Source organism: Rattus rattus, chromosome 10 (assembly GCF_011064425.1).
Source record: "Rattus rattus isolate New Zealand chromosome 10, Rrattus_CSIRO_v1, whole genome shotgun sequence".
Lineage (NCBI taxonomy): Eukaryota > Metazoa > Chordata > Mammalia > Rodentia > Muridae > Rattus > Rattus rattus.
The window spans coordinates 93,588,031-93,603,271 of record NC_046163.1 but is presented as its reverse complement, the minus strand read 5'-3'; the positions used below and the strand labels follow the sequence as shown (position 1 = coordinate 93,603,271).

The window sequence follows — 15,241 nt, the reverse complement described above, 5'->3', positions numbered from 1 at the left end:
GTCTTTAAGGGCTAAATCTTCTAAAACTATGAGCCAAGTTTGCCCTAAGTTCCTTTTGTCATATGTACTGATTAACACAGTAATAAGAAAGGCAACTGATACACTTAGAGGCGTATACATTTGAATATGGCTGCAGAACAAGTGTTAAGGCACCTCAAAGCTCCCCTGTCACTGAAGTTTCTACCAGGGTATGTAGGAGATCTTTGCACTGGAAAATGATTTTCTTGCTAAGCTGCCAATTTGTGAAATTTACTCTTCTTTTAATTAATTAACAAAACAAATAAATCAACCTACAACAGCAGTCACCAAACAACTAACTTCTCCATACATAAGGCAAAAATTGTCCTGCCAGGGAACACTCTATAACAGTGAATGTTGTGTGCCAGCTGTCTACAAAAGACAGCAGAAAAATGGCTAATTAAAACATGCATAAGAATGTATCTGAAAAACAAGTTCAGATATGTGTCTTCCTGAGATAAAGAACTAGGCCATTCGGTAGAAGATAGGTTGGGAAATGAGTAGGAACAGAAGGACAGTGTCTCATACTGAGTGAGTAAATTCATCCTAGGAAGATATTCATACACATCCTTTCCATCATCTGTGATACATAGCTCCAATCTTCAGATGATGTGAGTGTGTAACTTAGAGTTTCCTTTGAAGACATGAAAGTAAAGGAACCATGAATTCTGGATAGGGAAATATAAGTATATAGAATGTAAGAAGGAAAGAATGGATAAAAGATGATGGATAAAACTGAGCAGTGAGGAAGAAGGCCAAATCAGAACTGTGATGAAGAGGAATAAGAAATAATATGGAGGTTTGGAGGGCCACAGAGGAATATATAATTTATTTCATGTTTATCTAAAGTCTCTCTCTCTCTCTCTCTCTCTCTCTCTCTCCCTCCCTCCCTCTCTCTCTCTCTCTCTCTAACCAATAGTCTTTCTAAGCCATGGATCATCTAATAATAATTATCTAACTGACAGTACTGTCTTCCAGGACAACCATACCAGCCCATAAGCTTTCAGCATTTTGATAAATGAATGTTTACAGAAAGTCACACACACACACACACACACACACACACACACACACACACACACACACACGTGTGTGTGTGTGTGTTTGTGTTTTTATGCTTCCTCCTCCTCGTCTTTCTCTTCCTCCACTGCTGCTGCTGCTGCTTCTGTTTCTTCCTTCTCCTTCTCTTCCTTCTCCTTCCCCTTTTCCTGCTTCTGCTTCTGCTTCTTATGCTTCTTCCACTGCTTCTGCTTCTTTTCCTCCTCCTTCTCTTCCTCCTCCTCCTCCTTCTCTTCTTCCTCCTCTCCTCCTCCTCTTCTTCTTTTTGTTTTTTTTTGCAAATGGTAATAGTTAATGCAGAAACTCAGATTAGGTCATAATGCTGAGATCAGCTAACTAATTATTGATTTCTCAACCCAAATGATGATTTGAATATCACCCACTTCAATGTATAAGAAGTATATGTACAAGAGTATAAGAATATAGGACATAGGGAAATCATTGCAATAGAGTACTGTCCTGCAGTGAATGGCCATCACAACAGGAACTCAAACCTGTAAACACCAAGCAAAATATGAATAGGATGTGAACTGGGAAGGAAGAATGACATGAATAAGGGTGGTAGATTAGAAAGATTGGGTAATAATACCGATATGTTCACAACATAATTTATATATGTAAATATTTTATATCTTTTAAAACAATATTTTACTACATAAAATTTAGGGGAACACAGTTTAGTCAATAATAACTCTAATTAAAGAATTTTTCAGGCATGTATTGATACAGAAACAGACAAATTGTTAACACTATTGAATCAAAGACCCAGAAATAAATCAACAAACCCAGAGAGACTTGTTTTTGACAAAGAAGGTAAAACCATATAAGTGAATAGGAAGACCATCTTCAACAACTGGTGCTGAACTTTCTGGATGTCCACATTTAGAAAAATGCAAATACATAAATATTTATTACCCCACACAAGATTCGAGTCCACATGGATAAAGTACATCAACATAAAACTGAATACAATAAATCTCATAGAAGAGAAAGTGAGAAATATCCTTGAACAAATCAGTACAGGAGACAATTTCTTGAGCAGAACACCAATAGCTCAGCCTCTAAGATTAAGAACTGATAAAATAGAACTTCATGAAACTGAAAAACGTAGGATATTGTCATTTGGATAAAATGACAGCCTGCATATTGGAACAGTATCTCCAACAAGCCTCTACATGAAATAGAGGTAATCACAAACATATTTAAAGAACAGAAGTTAGTCACCACCACCAACACACACAGACACATACACACACACACACAGACACATACACACACACACACACACACACACACACACACACACACAAAATACTAATTTAAAAATATGGTACAGGGCTAAACAGAAAATTCTTATGAAGAATCTCAAATGACCAAGGAACACTTAAAGAAATATTTGAAGTATTTAGTGACCAGGGAAATACAAATCAAAACAAGCCTTATACCAGTCAATGTAGCAAAGATCAAAAACTCAAAAGATAATAAATGCTAGTGAGGATGTGGAACAAGGGGAGCAGTCTTCCATTACTGGAGAGAACACAAAGTTGTCCAAGCCCTTTGGAAATCAATTTGACAGTTTGTGAGACAACCAGAAATAGTTTTACCTCATACTCAGCTATAACATTCATGGGCATATACCAAAAGATGTTCCAGTAGCCCACAAAGACATTTGCTCAACTATGTTCATAGCAGCTGAATTTGTAGTAGCCAGAAACTGGAAAAAACTTGTATGTTTCTAAACAAAGCACTGGATAAAGAAAATGTGTTATATTTACACAATGGAATACTATTTATCTATGAAAAACAAGGACGTCATGATTTTTCCAGGCAAATGACTGGAATTGAGAATATCATCCTGGGTGAAATAGCCCATTCACAAAAGGACAGGCCTGATATATATTCACTTATAAGGTGATATTAACCATAAAATACATAATATACCACAATGCCCTCCACAGACACAAAGAATCTTAACAAGAAGGAAGGGACACGAGAGGATGCTTTAATCTCACTTAGAAAGGAGAATGAAATAGTAATAAGAAGTAGATGGAGAGTGGAAACTGAGTAAAAGGGGAAGGGAATGGGAATGGGTGGGTTCAGGATGAGATGTGGGGAGTGACAGAGGAGATGGCTAGGCAGGGCCTGCCAGTAAGATATAACATGAATAAGTAACAAGTAAAATTAAATCTACAGAAATATGTTTTCAACAATGAGTTTAAGTGGGTCAGATACAATGAGAAAATCAGTATTCTGGAGATGTATTTTCCTGGTCAATACTTTTTATGCTTTAATTAGCTTAACATTGTAATATATCAATTACCATTTTGAAATAGGACATGTTTTGCAAGAAAATCAACCAAGCATTAAAAAGGTACTTACAATAGTTCATGAAAAATATTGGTCAAGTATTAACTGATACTTTAGTCTGATGGCTAAATAATTCCCATTTTAATTCATATAAATTAAAATTTTATTTTTGGGTTCTTCATAAATTAAAATTTGTATATAAACATATTTGAAATAGGAAGTGATTTCTCCCTAAGAAGAATCATCACTTCTTTTTTCTTTCTTTCTGTAAAAATGTCATTTTTATTCTGTGTATCAGAGATGATTAGCACTTTCACACAAACATAGAAGGGTAATTTCTCAATTCCAGATCTGGGCTGACTCATTTTGCTGTAAACAGTGTCAGATGGAATACCACATCGTCACCTATGAATGTGCCAAATGCAAGAGTTTCACTGTATCTTTGGCTTTTAGTTGTCATACAAATAAACTCCTATGATTGAAATATTTATAGGAAATATGGGTTCTTTTAGCTCCTGTTTTAAGACTGGGTAAGCCAAAAACCTGCAGCTGCATCTTGATAAGACTTTATGATACACCTGTCAGAACATGCTGGGAATAATGGAAAAGAATGGAGCATAAAGACAAAACAAGAGGATAATGAACCTCACTATTCACTGTGGAGTAGTCCCTGACCAATATAAAAATATAAATATTGAGCTAAATATAAGCAAATAAATGAACACACATACAGATAATTTTTTTTGTTTCTCGATGTGAAGTGACTGTTTACTTTGAGTTCCTGACTTAACTTTCCCTCAGAACTACACGTTGACCTAGAATTATAAGCCATATAAACTCTTTATCCACAAAGTTACTTTTTACAAGGTATTTTGGCACAAATGCATAGAGCAAACTTTAGGAGCAGGGCACATTACTATCTCAGAAAACCATTGTGGTATTGGTAGCCTTGAAATTTTAAGAGAGCATTCTTCGCAAAGATCATTCCAGTTGTTACTGAAACCTGACCATAGCTGGAGAGGACAGCACTATCCTCAATCATAAAATGCAATGATATTGGCTACTTGGATAACAGTTCCTTGTCTACAATGAGCGTGAAGATTGGACTACTCTCCCTGCTAGCTTTAATTGATGTCCATTTGCCTTGCAGATGATTTAAATTATTTCTCCTACTGTTTCTGTGCAGGAAATCTGATGGGCAAAATGTCTTTAATGTCTGTTGTGCTTGTTTTCATGTATGTGTGCTTGTGTATATATTTTTTAAAAAAAGTTTTGTGAAGTTCCCATTAAAAATTAAATACGTTTTTGAGCTATGTCTCTTTACACATATGAAACTTCATATTTATAAATTGCATCTTCATATAACTTTACATTAAAATGCATACATCAAAAAGAGGGAAATTTGTTAAAAAAATCCATGTCAAATTTTTGCTTCTTCCCTGTTGTGTTGAGGAGCCACCGCGCACCAAGCAAGGAAGGATGAAGCAAAGCCAGGTTCCATGGTCCAGTGCACACCAAGTAGGGATGCACCAGGATGGTATGGATGGATCGAATCCAAATTTCAATTTCCAAGAATTCTCTTGAGTTGTCTGTCATCTTCTCTTAATATTTCTCTTCCTGGAAACACACTAGATAGGAAAGCATGACACAATATCCAGAACCAGTAGTCCAGTAGGATCCATGTTCAGCAAAGGGAGGAGTTTCCCCAGAAGTTTTCAATACTATAGACCTTTAATGGTTAATGTTTCATGTATAATGTAACCCCACCCCCAAATACATGACCATATAATCATAGAGATTCTAGGTACTGCAATTACATGACACAAAAGTGTTGACTACCTGACTAAGAGTTACTTGTCTATGATTTTGGATAGTACTTGTCTTTCCACTGTTATCTTTGGTTGCTGGTGTTGTTCCTTGAAGAGGCTGAGTTTTGTTTTTTTTGTTTGTTTGTTTGTTTGGTTGGGTTTTTTTTGGAGCTGGGAACCAAACCCAGGGCCTTACGCTTGCTAGGCAAGTGCTCTACCACTGAGCTAAATCCCCAACCCAGGGGCGGAGATTTTTTAGCCCAGTGTTTTAGTACAGGAAAACTATGGATTCTCTTGCATGCGTAACTCATTAGTTATAGCATCATACAAGATCAAGAGTCAAAAAGTCAATGATAGAGTTTGAAGTAAATAATTAAAACACACACACACACACACACACACACACACGCACACAGTCTCCACAGTAAGAATACCAAGAAAAAGAAAAAATACTTTAGCAAAGGTTATTTTAAAAACTTAAATTATTATTTAGAAAATATTCTAACAATATTATTTAAAAATATTTTTATACAAAGAATCGGTGGGTGGTGATGTGTTTAGACTTATGGATAGAAGCATGGAATGAACACTCTGTAACCTGCTGTGAGAGGAAGCCAATGTGAAATGAGATAGCAAAATTGGACAGCTCATTAAGGAGGAAAGGAGAAGGCCTAAAACAAGGTTCTGGATATGAATGGCTTTGATATTACAAAACTGTACAAATAAATTTTTCTGGACATTTACCAGAAATTCCCAAGAGCAATGCAGAAAATGTAAGCTCTCAGCTTCTTCCAGCTTCTTCAAGATAAGTCAGATACAAATGTCCTAAAATATAGCTTCTCCAAATCTACAGAGATGAATAATTCTATCCTTCCAGTTCTTTTAAATTCTATGTTTAGCAAATAATAAACTCCAGCCTGACATCATGACAATTTCACCTGATCAAGCTGTAGTTATTATTAAATAAGTTATTACTACATAATTATTATTTTTGAAGGATTGGTAGTTTAGTATTAGTTAAACATTAGAAGAAAGATTTTAGCATTAAGCAGGTGTGTGGGTCTGTATGTGTGTGACTTTGTGTGTATGTATGTGTTTGTGTGTTTTCACATACACACAAATATGCATGCAATTGCTACTATGTTAGTTTAGCTCTTAGATTTATATGAGTTTTTTTTGATATTTCAGTGAATATATGGTATATGGCCATGTGTGTGGCGATATGGTACCCATTCACTTGAGCATGTCTGTTGTATTTGTTCAGCTCAGGTTTGGACAATCAAGTTGGTGATGTTTTATGGTTCAAGCTTCTGACATTATTAGGAAAACACAATCTCAGAGCAAACTTCCTGTTCTTCTGGCTCTTACAGTCATTTTGTCCCCTCTTTGAAGAATGTACCAAAACTAATTGTTTTCTTTATGCAGTCACTGGGACTGAGCTCTACAGTACTGCATTTGATTGGTTTGTTTTGGTAATGTTCTCCTTTTGTTAGAAAGCAAAAATTTCTTGTTTTCCTTCTCCAATTTTTTCTGTTATAGGATATTTTCTTTATTGACATTTCAAATGTTATCCCTTTTTCCTGTTCCCATTCTAGAAACACTCTATCCCAACCCCCTCCTTCCTGCTCTATGAGGGTGTTCCCCCACTTATTCCCTTGGGCCTTCCTGTCCTGGCATTCCCCTACACTGGAGCATGGAACCTTCACAGGAAAAAGGGCCTCTCATCCTATAGATGCCCAAAAAGGCCATCCTTTGCCTCATATATGGCTGGAGCCATCGGTTGATCCATTGCTATTTGGTTGGTGGTTTAATCCCTGAGGTCTCTGGGTTGTCTGGTTTGTTGATATTGCTGTTCTTCCTAAGGAGTTGCAAACCCCTTCAGCTCCTTCAGTCCTTTCTCAAACTCCTCCACTGGGGATCCCTTTCCGAGTCTGATAGTTGGCTGTGAGCATCCCCCTCAGTATTTGTCAGGCTCTTGCAGAGCTATATCAGCTATATCAGGCTCCTGTTAGCCTACACTTCTTGGCATCTGCAATAGTGTCTGGGTTTGGTAACTGTATTTGTGATAGAGCACCAGGCAGGGCAGTCTCTGGATGGCCTTTCCTTCAGTCTCAGCTCCATATTTTGTCTCTGTATTTCCTCCTGTGAGTATTGTGTTCCCCCTTCTAAGAAGAACTAAAGCATACACAAGTTGATCTTCCTTCTTCTTGAGCTTCATGTTGTCTGTAAATTGTGTCTTTGGTATTCTGTACTTTTGGACTAATATTCACTTATCAGTGACTGCATGCCATGTGCATTCTTTTTTATTTTTTTTACAAATAATGTTTTATTGAAGCACAGTCACATTCATTTGTTTATTCAGTAATTGTGGCTGTTTTTATGCGATGAAGACAATGGGGCTAGGCAGTTATGATACAGACAAAATGATCTGCCAAGCCAGAGTATTTACTCTCAGTCTCTTATAGAGCATGTGGGCTGACACCTTGTTGAGTAACAAGTGTTACTTGTCTAACTGTAACTTGCATCATTTTCAGAGGCATCCAAAGAGTTACAGTCAGAGAAAATATGTGGACAGAAGCCCACTGTGTATGTGTGTGTAAGTGTGTGTGTGTGTGTGTGTGTGTGTATGTTTGTGTGTATGTGTATATGTGTTGCAAACTTGTAAGCTAGCATTTGGGAGGTGGAAGCAGGAAGATTTAAGAGTTTATAGCTAGCATGGGCTGCATGAAAACTGATCATAAAAAAAAGGAATGAATGACATGTGGCCTGTGGCTTTTATGACATTCTGGACAGTTTAAAGGAGGAAATTTAAAATGCAAAACAGTAGGCAGTATCTCTAGGCAATAATTTCAATGAACTGGACTATTACAGAGAAACCGAAGGCCAGTGCAATACACATGTCAAGTGAATATTCCTTGTGTTGGCAACAGTATGTCTCCTGCTGACAGAATTATAAGTGGCTGACAGACTGTGACCGCCATGTTGGTATACAGGCCTCTTTCTCCGAAAATGTCCATGAGAGATGAAGAGGGAGAGGATAGGAACTGTGAGTCATTGTCTAGAGGCCCGGTGCCCAGGCCTCAGAATTTCAGGAGAATGACAAGCCAGTACTTCGGCTGCTTTCTGTCACAGTGCTTGTCAAAGCTCAGCTGAACAGCAGCCTCCATGGCTAAGATCTTGGGAGCACTGTTTCCATATAAGTGCTTCATCTCTGCTTGGCGTCGCTCCCAGGGCTTCTCAGACGGGGGCTCCACTGACCTGTGGTGGTTGAAGTATAGGCCATGGTCCGCATTTACTTAGTCATTCAGACATTCCTTGTCCAGCTGCTGTTGTCGCCTTCGCTGTTCTCTGTGTCTCTCGGTCTGTGCGAAGTACTGGCGGAGTTCCTCAGTGATTTCCATATTGCTCAGGACACACTCCACTTCATCATCTGAATCCGACTCCAGCTTTTCCTCTTCAGACAGTGCTTCATCTTCTCTTGCGGATGCCTGGGTTCTCTGGCTGTCATACAGAGGCTTCTCAGAGCTTTGGAAATGGGAAACACTGTAGGGAGACTCCTGCCACTCCATGTGCTGGCCTTGAGAGTTCCAAGATGTCCAGTCTCTTAAGCAAGAGAGTTCCAGGGTAGAACTCCGTGAGGGAAGAACTATGGGGAAGTGAAATAGGAATCCCTGAACTTTCTTAGGCATTCTGGTGGCTTTGCATCCAGAGCACTGCATGATGATAATGTTGCCAGTATCTTGCCTATATTGGGTGAGAATACCAAGATGTAGTAGCCCTTTATTTTGAGGCCATTGTTGTTACCTCTGATTGCAAAAGTCCAAGTGGGAACTCATTGGCACTTAGCTTGCAGATCTAGGGTGGTGGGTAACAACGGTTACCTCACTCAGAATGATATTTTGTAGTTTCCTCCATTTGCTTAAGAATTTCATGAAGTCATTGTATTTAATAGCTGAGTATACTCCACTGTTTAAATGTACCAGTTTTTTGTATCCATTATCCTGTTGAAGGATATCTGGCTTCTTTGCAGCTTCTGGCTATTATAAATAAGGCTTCTTTTAATGTAGAGTAAGGACCACTTTATAATCACTTATGTGTGATTATAAAGAAAAATGGAATTCAAAAATCCAGGAATTATTTGAAGAATTTTGTTTCTAAAGAACTGAAGATTGTATATTTCCCCCATATTTTAGAACAGTCTTAAGCTTCTAAAATAATTTAACAAACTTTATGAAATATCAATCACTAAAAAGATAAATGTTTAAGAACTTATTTTTACATAAATTATGGCCTAAAATATAGAAGTTGTAAACTTCAAAAATTATTATTTTACCATTGCTTCATTTCAATTTCCATTAACACCACTATTTCAGAATGTTCATGAGCAAGAAACCATTCAAAATTTTATTTCTTGATTACTCTTCCCACTCTCCTTAGTCCATACATGCATGAGTTTTTAATTTAATCTGATGTCACCTCTATACCTAGTGCATATTATTCATTTGTCTCTCTTAAGGAGGTCAAAAAATAACACAAATAGAAAGTATGAAGAAAAGGATAAATTTACAGTTCAAACATAATGACCATGTAGTCAAATTAATATTATAATTATAAAGAGCTATATTATCTCAATCATCTATGCATTATTTAAGAGTATCCTTGGTCAATTCAAGCACAGGAATTTTGCTATAACAAAGCCAATGCTTGCTAGGTACACAGAGAATTTGCATAGGCAGAGTTAATTTGTTATGCATGGAATTTGCAAAAGTAAATTGGAACATGGATATTAGATCACACTCCAGCTGTTTCTTCTTAAATTGTATTGTATGGTCTATGCAATTCCAAGGCAATAATAGTCTTCCATCTCCAGAGCTTACATACGAACACAGACAGAGACACACACACAAAGGATGCTAACCTAAAATACACATGCAAATTCCTTCCGTGGATTCCTCAAACGATGATCCCATAAATGTGTCCCATCACAGGTGTCATCAAATGGTCCTTGCTCTGTGTATGGAGTTCATTTACAAAAGAACAATTCAGCAAGATAAAACAATCTCTGATGGCTGAACGGACTGCAAAGGAATTAACTCTGAACCAGGTTACTCTAAATGCATTTCAAATGGTTTCTCAAGAAAAACTTTCATTTCAATATGTTAATATTAGATTTATTCTTATTTTCTTTAGAAGAAATATTATAGAAAAAATTAGCATAGAAGATCATTTTTCTATTAAGAGGTTTCAAAAGAAGAGAGATATCTATAGACATAGAAAAGCATATACCAGTTATTGATTGATGGTTTATAACTATATGTTATTGCTTAACAATCTGAGATAGTAGTTTAAAACATAGTAGGTAAATGTGGTCATTGTCATTTGAATATGAATGTTGCACATAATCTCATTTATTTAAACACTTGATACCTAGCTGATGGCACTCTATGGAAAAATTGGAGCCATTGGTAGACGGTGCCTCACTGGAAGATGCAAATTTTTAGAAAATGGGTCTTGAAGTCTTAGAGCCTGTATTCATTTTCTGTCTACTTTCTGCTTCTTATTTCAAAATATGAAGAAGAACAATTGCTCATTATTGCTACCATGCAGTCAAATCAGACCATAAATATCCCACTATAAATAAAAACAAACTCTTCCCCACTTCATCTGCTGCTTGCAAATTACAAAATAATAATAACTAAATATAGATTATGCACATGTTCTAAAGGCTAATTGATCACATTTTTGGAGATATGGGGTATTAAAAATCTATCTCCCACATTTTCTACTGCTGGAGGCTTGAATAAGAAATGTCCCTGACAGGGTCATATTTTAACACATGATTCCTCAGCAGGTACTGATATTGAAACGTTTAAAGAATTTTTAGGAAGTATATCCTTGCTGGGGAAGTACATAACCGGGGTTAGGCTTTGAATTTCTGAAACTGGCTTGCCGTACTCTCAGTTATCTCTGTGATTCCTATATTCAGAAAAAAAATGTTATGAGGCAGCATTCATCAATTGCTGCCTGAAGTAATTTTTGCCACATATTCCCTACCATGATTGACTATATCCACTCTCTACCTTTAAGATGAATTAAGCTCATTCTTCCTCAACTTGGTTTTGGCATGGAAATCTATTACAGCAAAAAAACAAAACAAAACAAAACAAAACAAAAAAAAAAACCCCAGCAACTGTTACATTATCCAAGTTACACTGTAAACATTATCTGGCTTTTTCCCAATACTTCAGGTCTTTGTCTATATTACTACTATTGAACATTGTTGTTGTCAAAATGTCCACTTTTATGAAGTGCTATGGAGTGAGGAAGATGTACGAAAATGAAATGCTAAAATGAAATTCAAAACCTTCAGACTTTCTCTTCCTAATGGAACTAAAGGAGTTATGTATAAGACAAAACCATTCATTGTTCAATGCCTTGTGAGTAAATAGGATTCAAGATGCTTGACATGCTATCAACATCCAATAAATTGACTATACTACATCAATAATGCAGAACTTGTGCATAATTTACAGTACTCCTTATGAAGGTAATGATTATACCCCAAGAGTTGCTTTAGTCTTGGTGTCTGTTCAGAGCGATAAAACCTTAACTAGCAAATCATCCATTCAGAAATTAAACAGTGACGTACTGAGTAGCTTGCTGAAGGTGAAGTTCATAAGCAATAGGTGGAAGAAGAAAATAATTGTAAAGACTGACTGAGTCCACATGACTTGCAAAAATGAGAACTGTATTTGACAGGAACTTATCTTAACAGCTTTGTTTAAAATACGTTTATGTGAAGAATATGGGTTAGATCCCCTTCCCCCATCTACACTTCCTGCCTGCTAAATCTACCTGAATAGCATGTTTGCCATGCTGAACCACCTTTCTCTGGGTAACTTTCTGTCCACTTTTATCAGAAGTGCTGATACTGAACCACACAGCCCAGTGATATCCATCAGAGTCCTGCCACACTAGGATCATTGAATATAGGCACCCTCCCAATACTTAATTACTACAATAGGAACATTCAGGAGCTAAAATTATCCAGATGGCTAACAGCCCAATCAGAAGAACATAACAAAAGGAAAGGTCAAAAAAAGGAACTTGAAACCACAGCTAGCCTTTAACAGAAAGCCCTGGAGATTCTAATACAATAGAAACACATGAAGATGACCTTGAATCCAATCTTATAACGATGACAGAAACCTTTAAAGAGAAAATGAATAATTACCTTAAAAATATATAAAAATACATCCAAAGAGATTGAGGCCTTTAAAAAGAAAACAAATCAATTAAAGAACTACAAAAAACACAACTTTGCAGTTTAAGGAAATAAATAAAACCATCAAGCACCTGAAAATGAAAATAGAAGCAATAAATGAAAAATAAATTAAAGGAACCCTGGGGATGGAAAACTCAGATAATAGAACAAAAAACTTGATATTCAAGCCTAACCAACAGAATACAAAATACATACAAAAGAATCTCAAGCATAGAAGACACAATATAAAATAATGATACATCAAGCAAAGAATATGTTAAACCTAAACAATTCTTGACATGAACTACCAGGAAATCTAAGACACCATGAAATATCCTAATGTAAGAATAACATGAATACAAAGTGAAGAGTCCCAGCTTCAATTATGGGAAAATATTTTCAACAAAAACATAGAAGAAAACTTTCCAAATCTATGAAAAACATGCCTAAAACATTCAAGAAGCTTATATAACAGCAACTAGAGTGGACGAGAAAAAAATCCAGCTACCATGTAATGAACATAAGGAAAAGTCAATAAAACAAAGAATCAATAATGAAAACAACAAGAGAAAATGTCCAGGTAATATACAAAGGAAGACCATCAGAGATAAACCTGACTTCTCACCCAAACTCTAAGTGCTATGAGTGCCTAAACAGATATTGTTCAAACTGAAAAGACAAATAAATAAAAAACAAACAGATGTCAACTTAAACCAGTGTACACAGCAATATTCTCTCAATTACCAAAAATGAGAAGATGACATATATTAAGAAATATTCAAATTTAAAGTATTTATCCACAAATATAGTGCACACACATGCACACATGCACACACACACACACACACACAAACACTACCAAGATCAAAATAATAATAAGTAACAATCACTGTCCAGTAATATATGTATAAATCTATAGACTCAAACTTCCAATACAAAAATACAGGTTAACAAAATGGGTGCAAAAATAGGAGCCATCATTCTGTGACATACAAGACACATTCCTTAGCAATAAAGATGGGTATTACTTCAGAGTTAAGTGTGGAAAATATTTTCCAATTAAATGTTCACAGGAGTGGCCATTCTAATATCTAATATCTAATATTATTTATGATTTTAATGGAGTATTATTACAAAAGAATGCAAAAACATAATAGAAAAAAGAAAGCCTCTTCCTCAAATAGTGCTGGTCTAACTAGATGTCTGTATGAAAAAAGTGCAAATAGATCCATTATATCACCATATACAAAACTCAAATACAAGTGGATCAAAGCCCTCAACATAAAACCAGATACACTAAATCTATTAGAACAGAAAGTGGGGAACAGTCTTAAACTACTTGGTACAAGAGACAACTTCTTGAACAGAACACAAATAGCTCATGCTCTAAGACCAACAATTAATAAGGAGGAACCTCATGAAACAAAAAAAATTATGTAAGGCAAAGGATATTGTCATTTGGACAAATTGACAGGTTACCTATTGGGAAAATATCTCCAACAAGCTTACATCTTACATAGAGGTAATATAAAAAATATATGAAGAACTTAAGTTAGACACCAGCAAACCAAATAAGTCAATTAAATATGGTATACAGATCTATACCGAGAACTTTCTACAGAGGTGTCCTGAATAGCCATGAAGCACTTAAAGAAATGTTTGAAGTCCTTAGTCACCAGAGGAATACAAATCAAAATGAGACTTAGATTACATCCTATACCAGTCAGAATGACTAAGATCAAAATGTCAAGTGATGTCACATGCTCATGAACACAGGGAATGAAGGGAGCACTCCTCCTTTACTGGAGGAAATGTGAAGTTTTCCAATCACTTTAAAAATCAATTTTGCAGTTTCTCATAAAACGGGGAATAGTTCTACCCAACACTCAGCTATATCACTTTTGGACATATACCCAAAATATGCTACAACATCTGACAAAGATATTTGCTCAACTATATTCAGAGCAACTTTATTCAAAATAGCCAGAAACTTTAAACAATGTGGATGTTTCTCAACTAAAAAATGAACAAAGAAAACTTGGATCGTATATACAATGTAAAACTATTCAGCTATTACAAACAAAGTCATCATGAACTTTGCAGGCAAATGGATGGAGGTTGAGAATATCATTCTTAGAGAAATAAGTCAGTACGCAAAAGCATGCATGGTATATACTCATCTATAAGTGTATATTAGCCGTAAAATACAGGATATCCATGCTAAACTCCACAGAATCAAAAAAGGTAAAAAGAAGTAATGCCCAATCAAGAATTTTTGAATCTTTCTTTGAAGGGGGAGTTAAATAATCATGAGAGGCTCGAGGAATGAGTAACCTGGGTAGGAGAGGGGTTGGGAAGGAGAATTGTGGGGTTTTCACATTCATTTTTGAGGAGAGACAGGAGACTGCCAGATGTCCATAATAATGAATGGAAATCTGAAGCTGGTATTCAGTGGAGCAGGTTTCATTTCAAGGCCATACTAGAGACCTTGGATAGGGAAGGCTCCCAACAATCAATGGTGAGACTCACAGCAGAGTGGATATGGAACCTGAAGAACCGAGCAAGAATACTATAGGAATGATAGGGACAACAACCCACCCACAAAATTTTCAACCCAAATGTTATCTGGCCTAAAATAAATGCAAGGGCTGAGTTGGAGCAGAGACTGAGAGAATGGACAAGTAAATATATATACATATATATAGAATTGGCCCAATTAGAGACACAGCCCGTGATCAAATACCAATCCCCAGCACTATTAATGATGCTCTATTATATAGTAGTC

The 15,241-nt window shown here is 36.2% G+C and overlaps 1 pseudogene; it reads right to left on the bottom strand.

The window, feature by feature from the left end:
• Positions 1–8,272: 8,272 nt before the first annotated feature.
• On the bottom strand, positions 8,273–8,987 carry LOC116910997 (annotated as a pseudogene).
• Between the last annotated feature and the right edge of the window lie 6,254 nt (positions 8,988–15,241).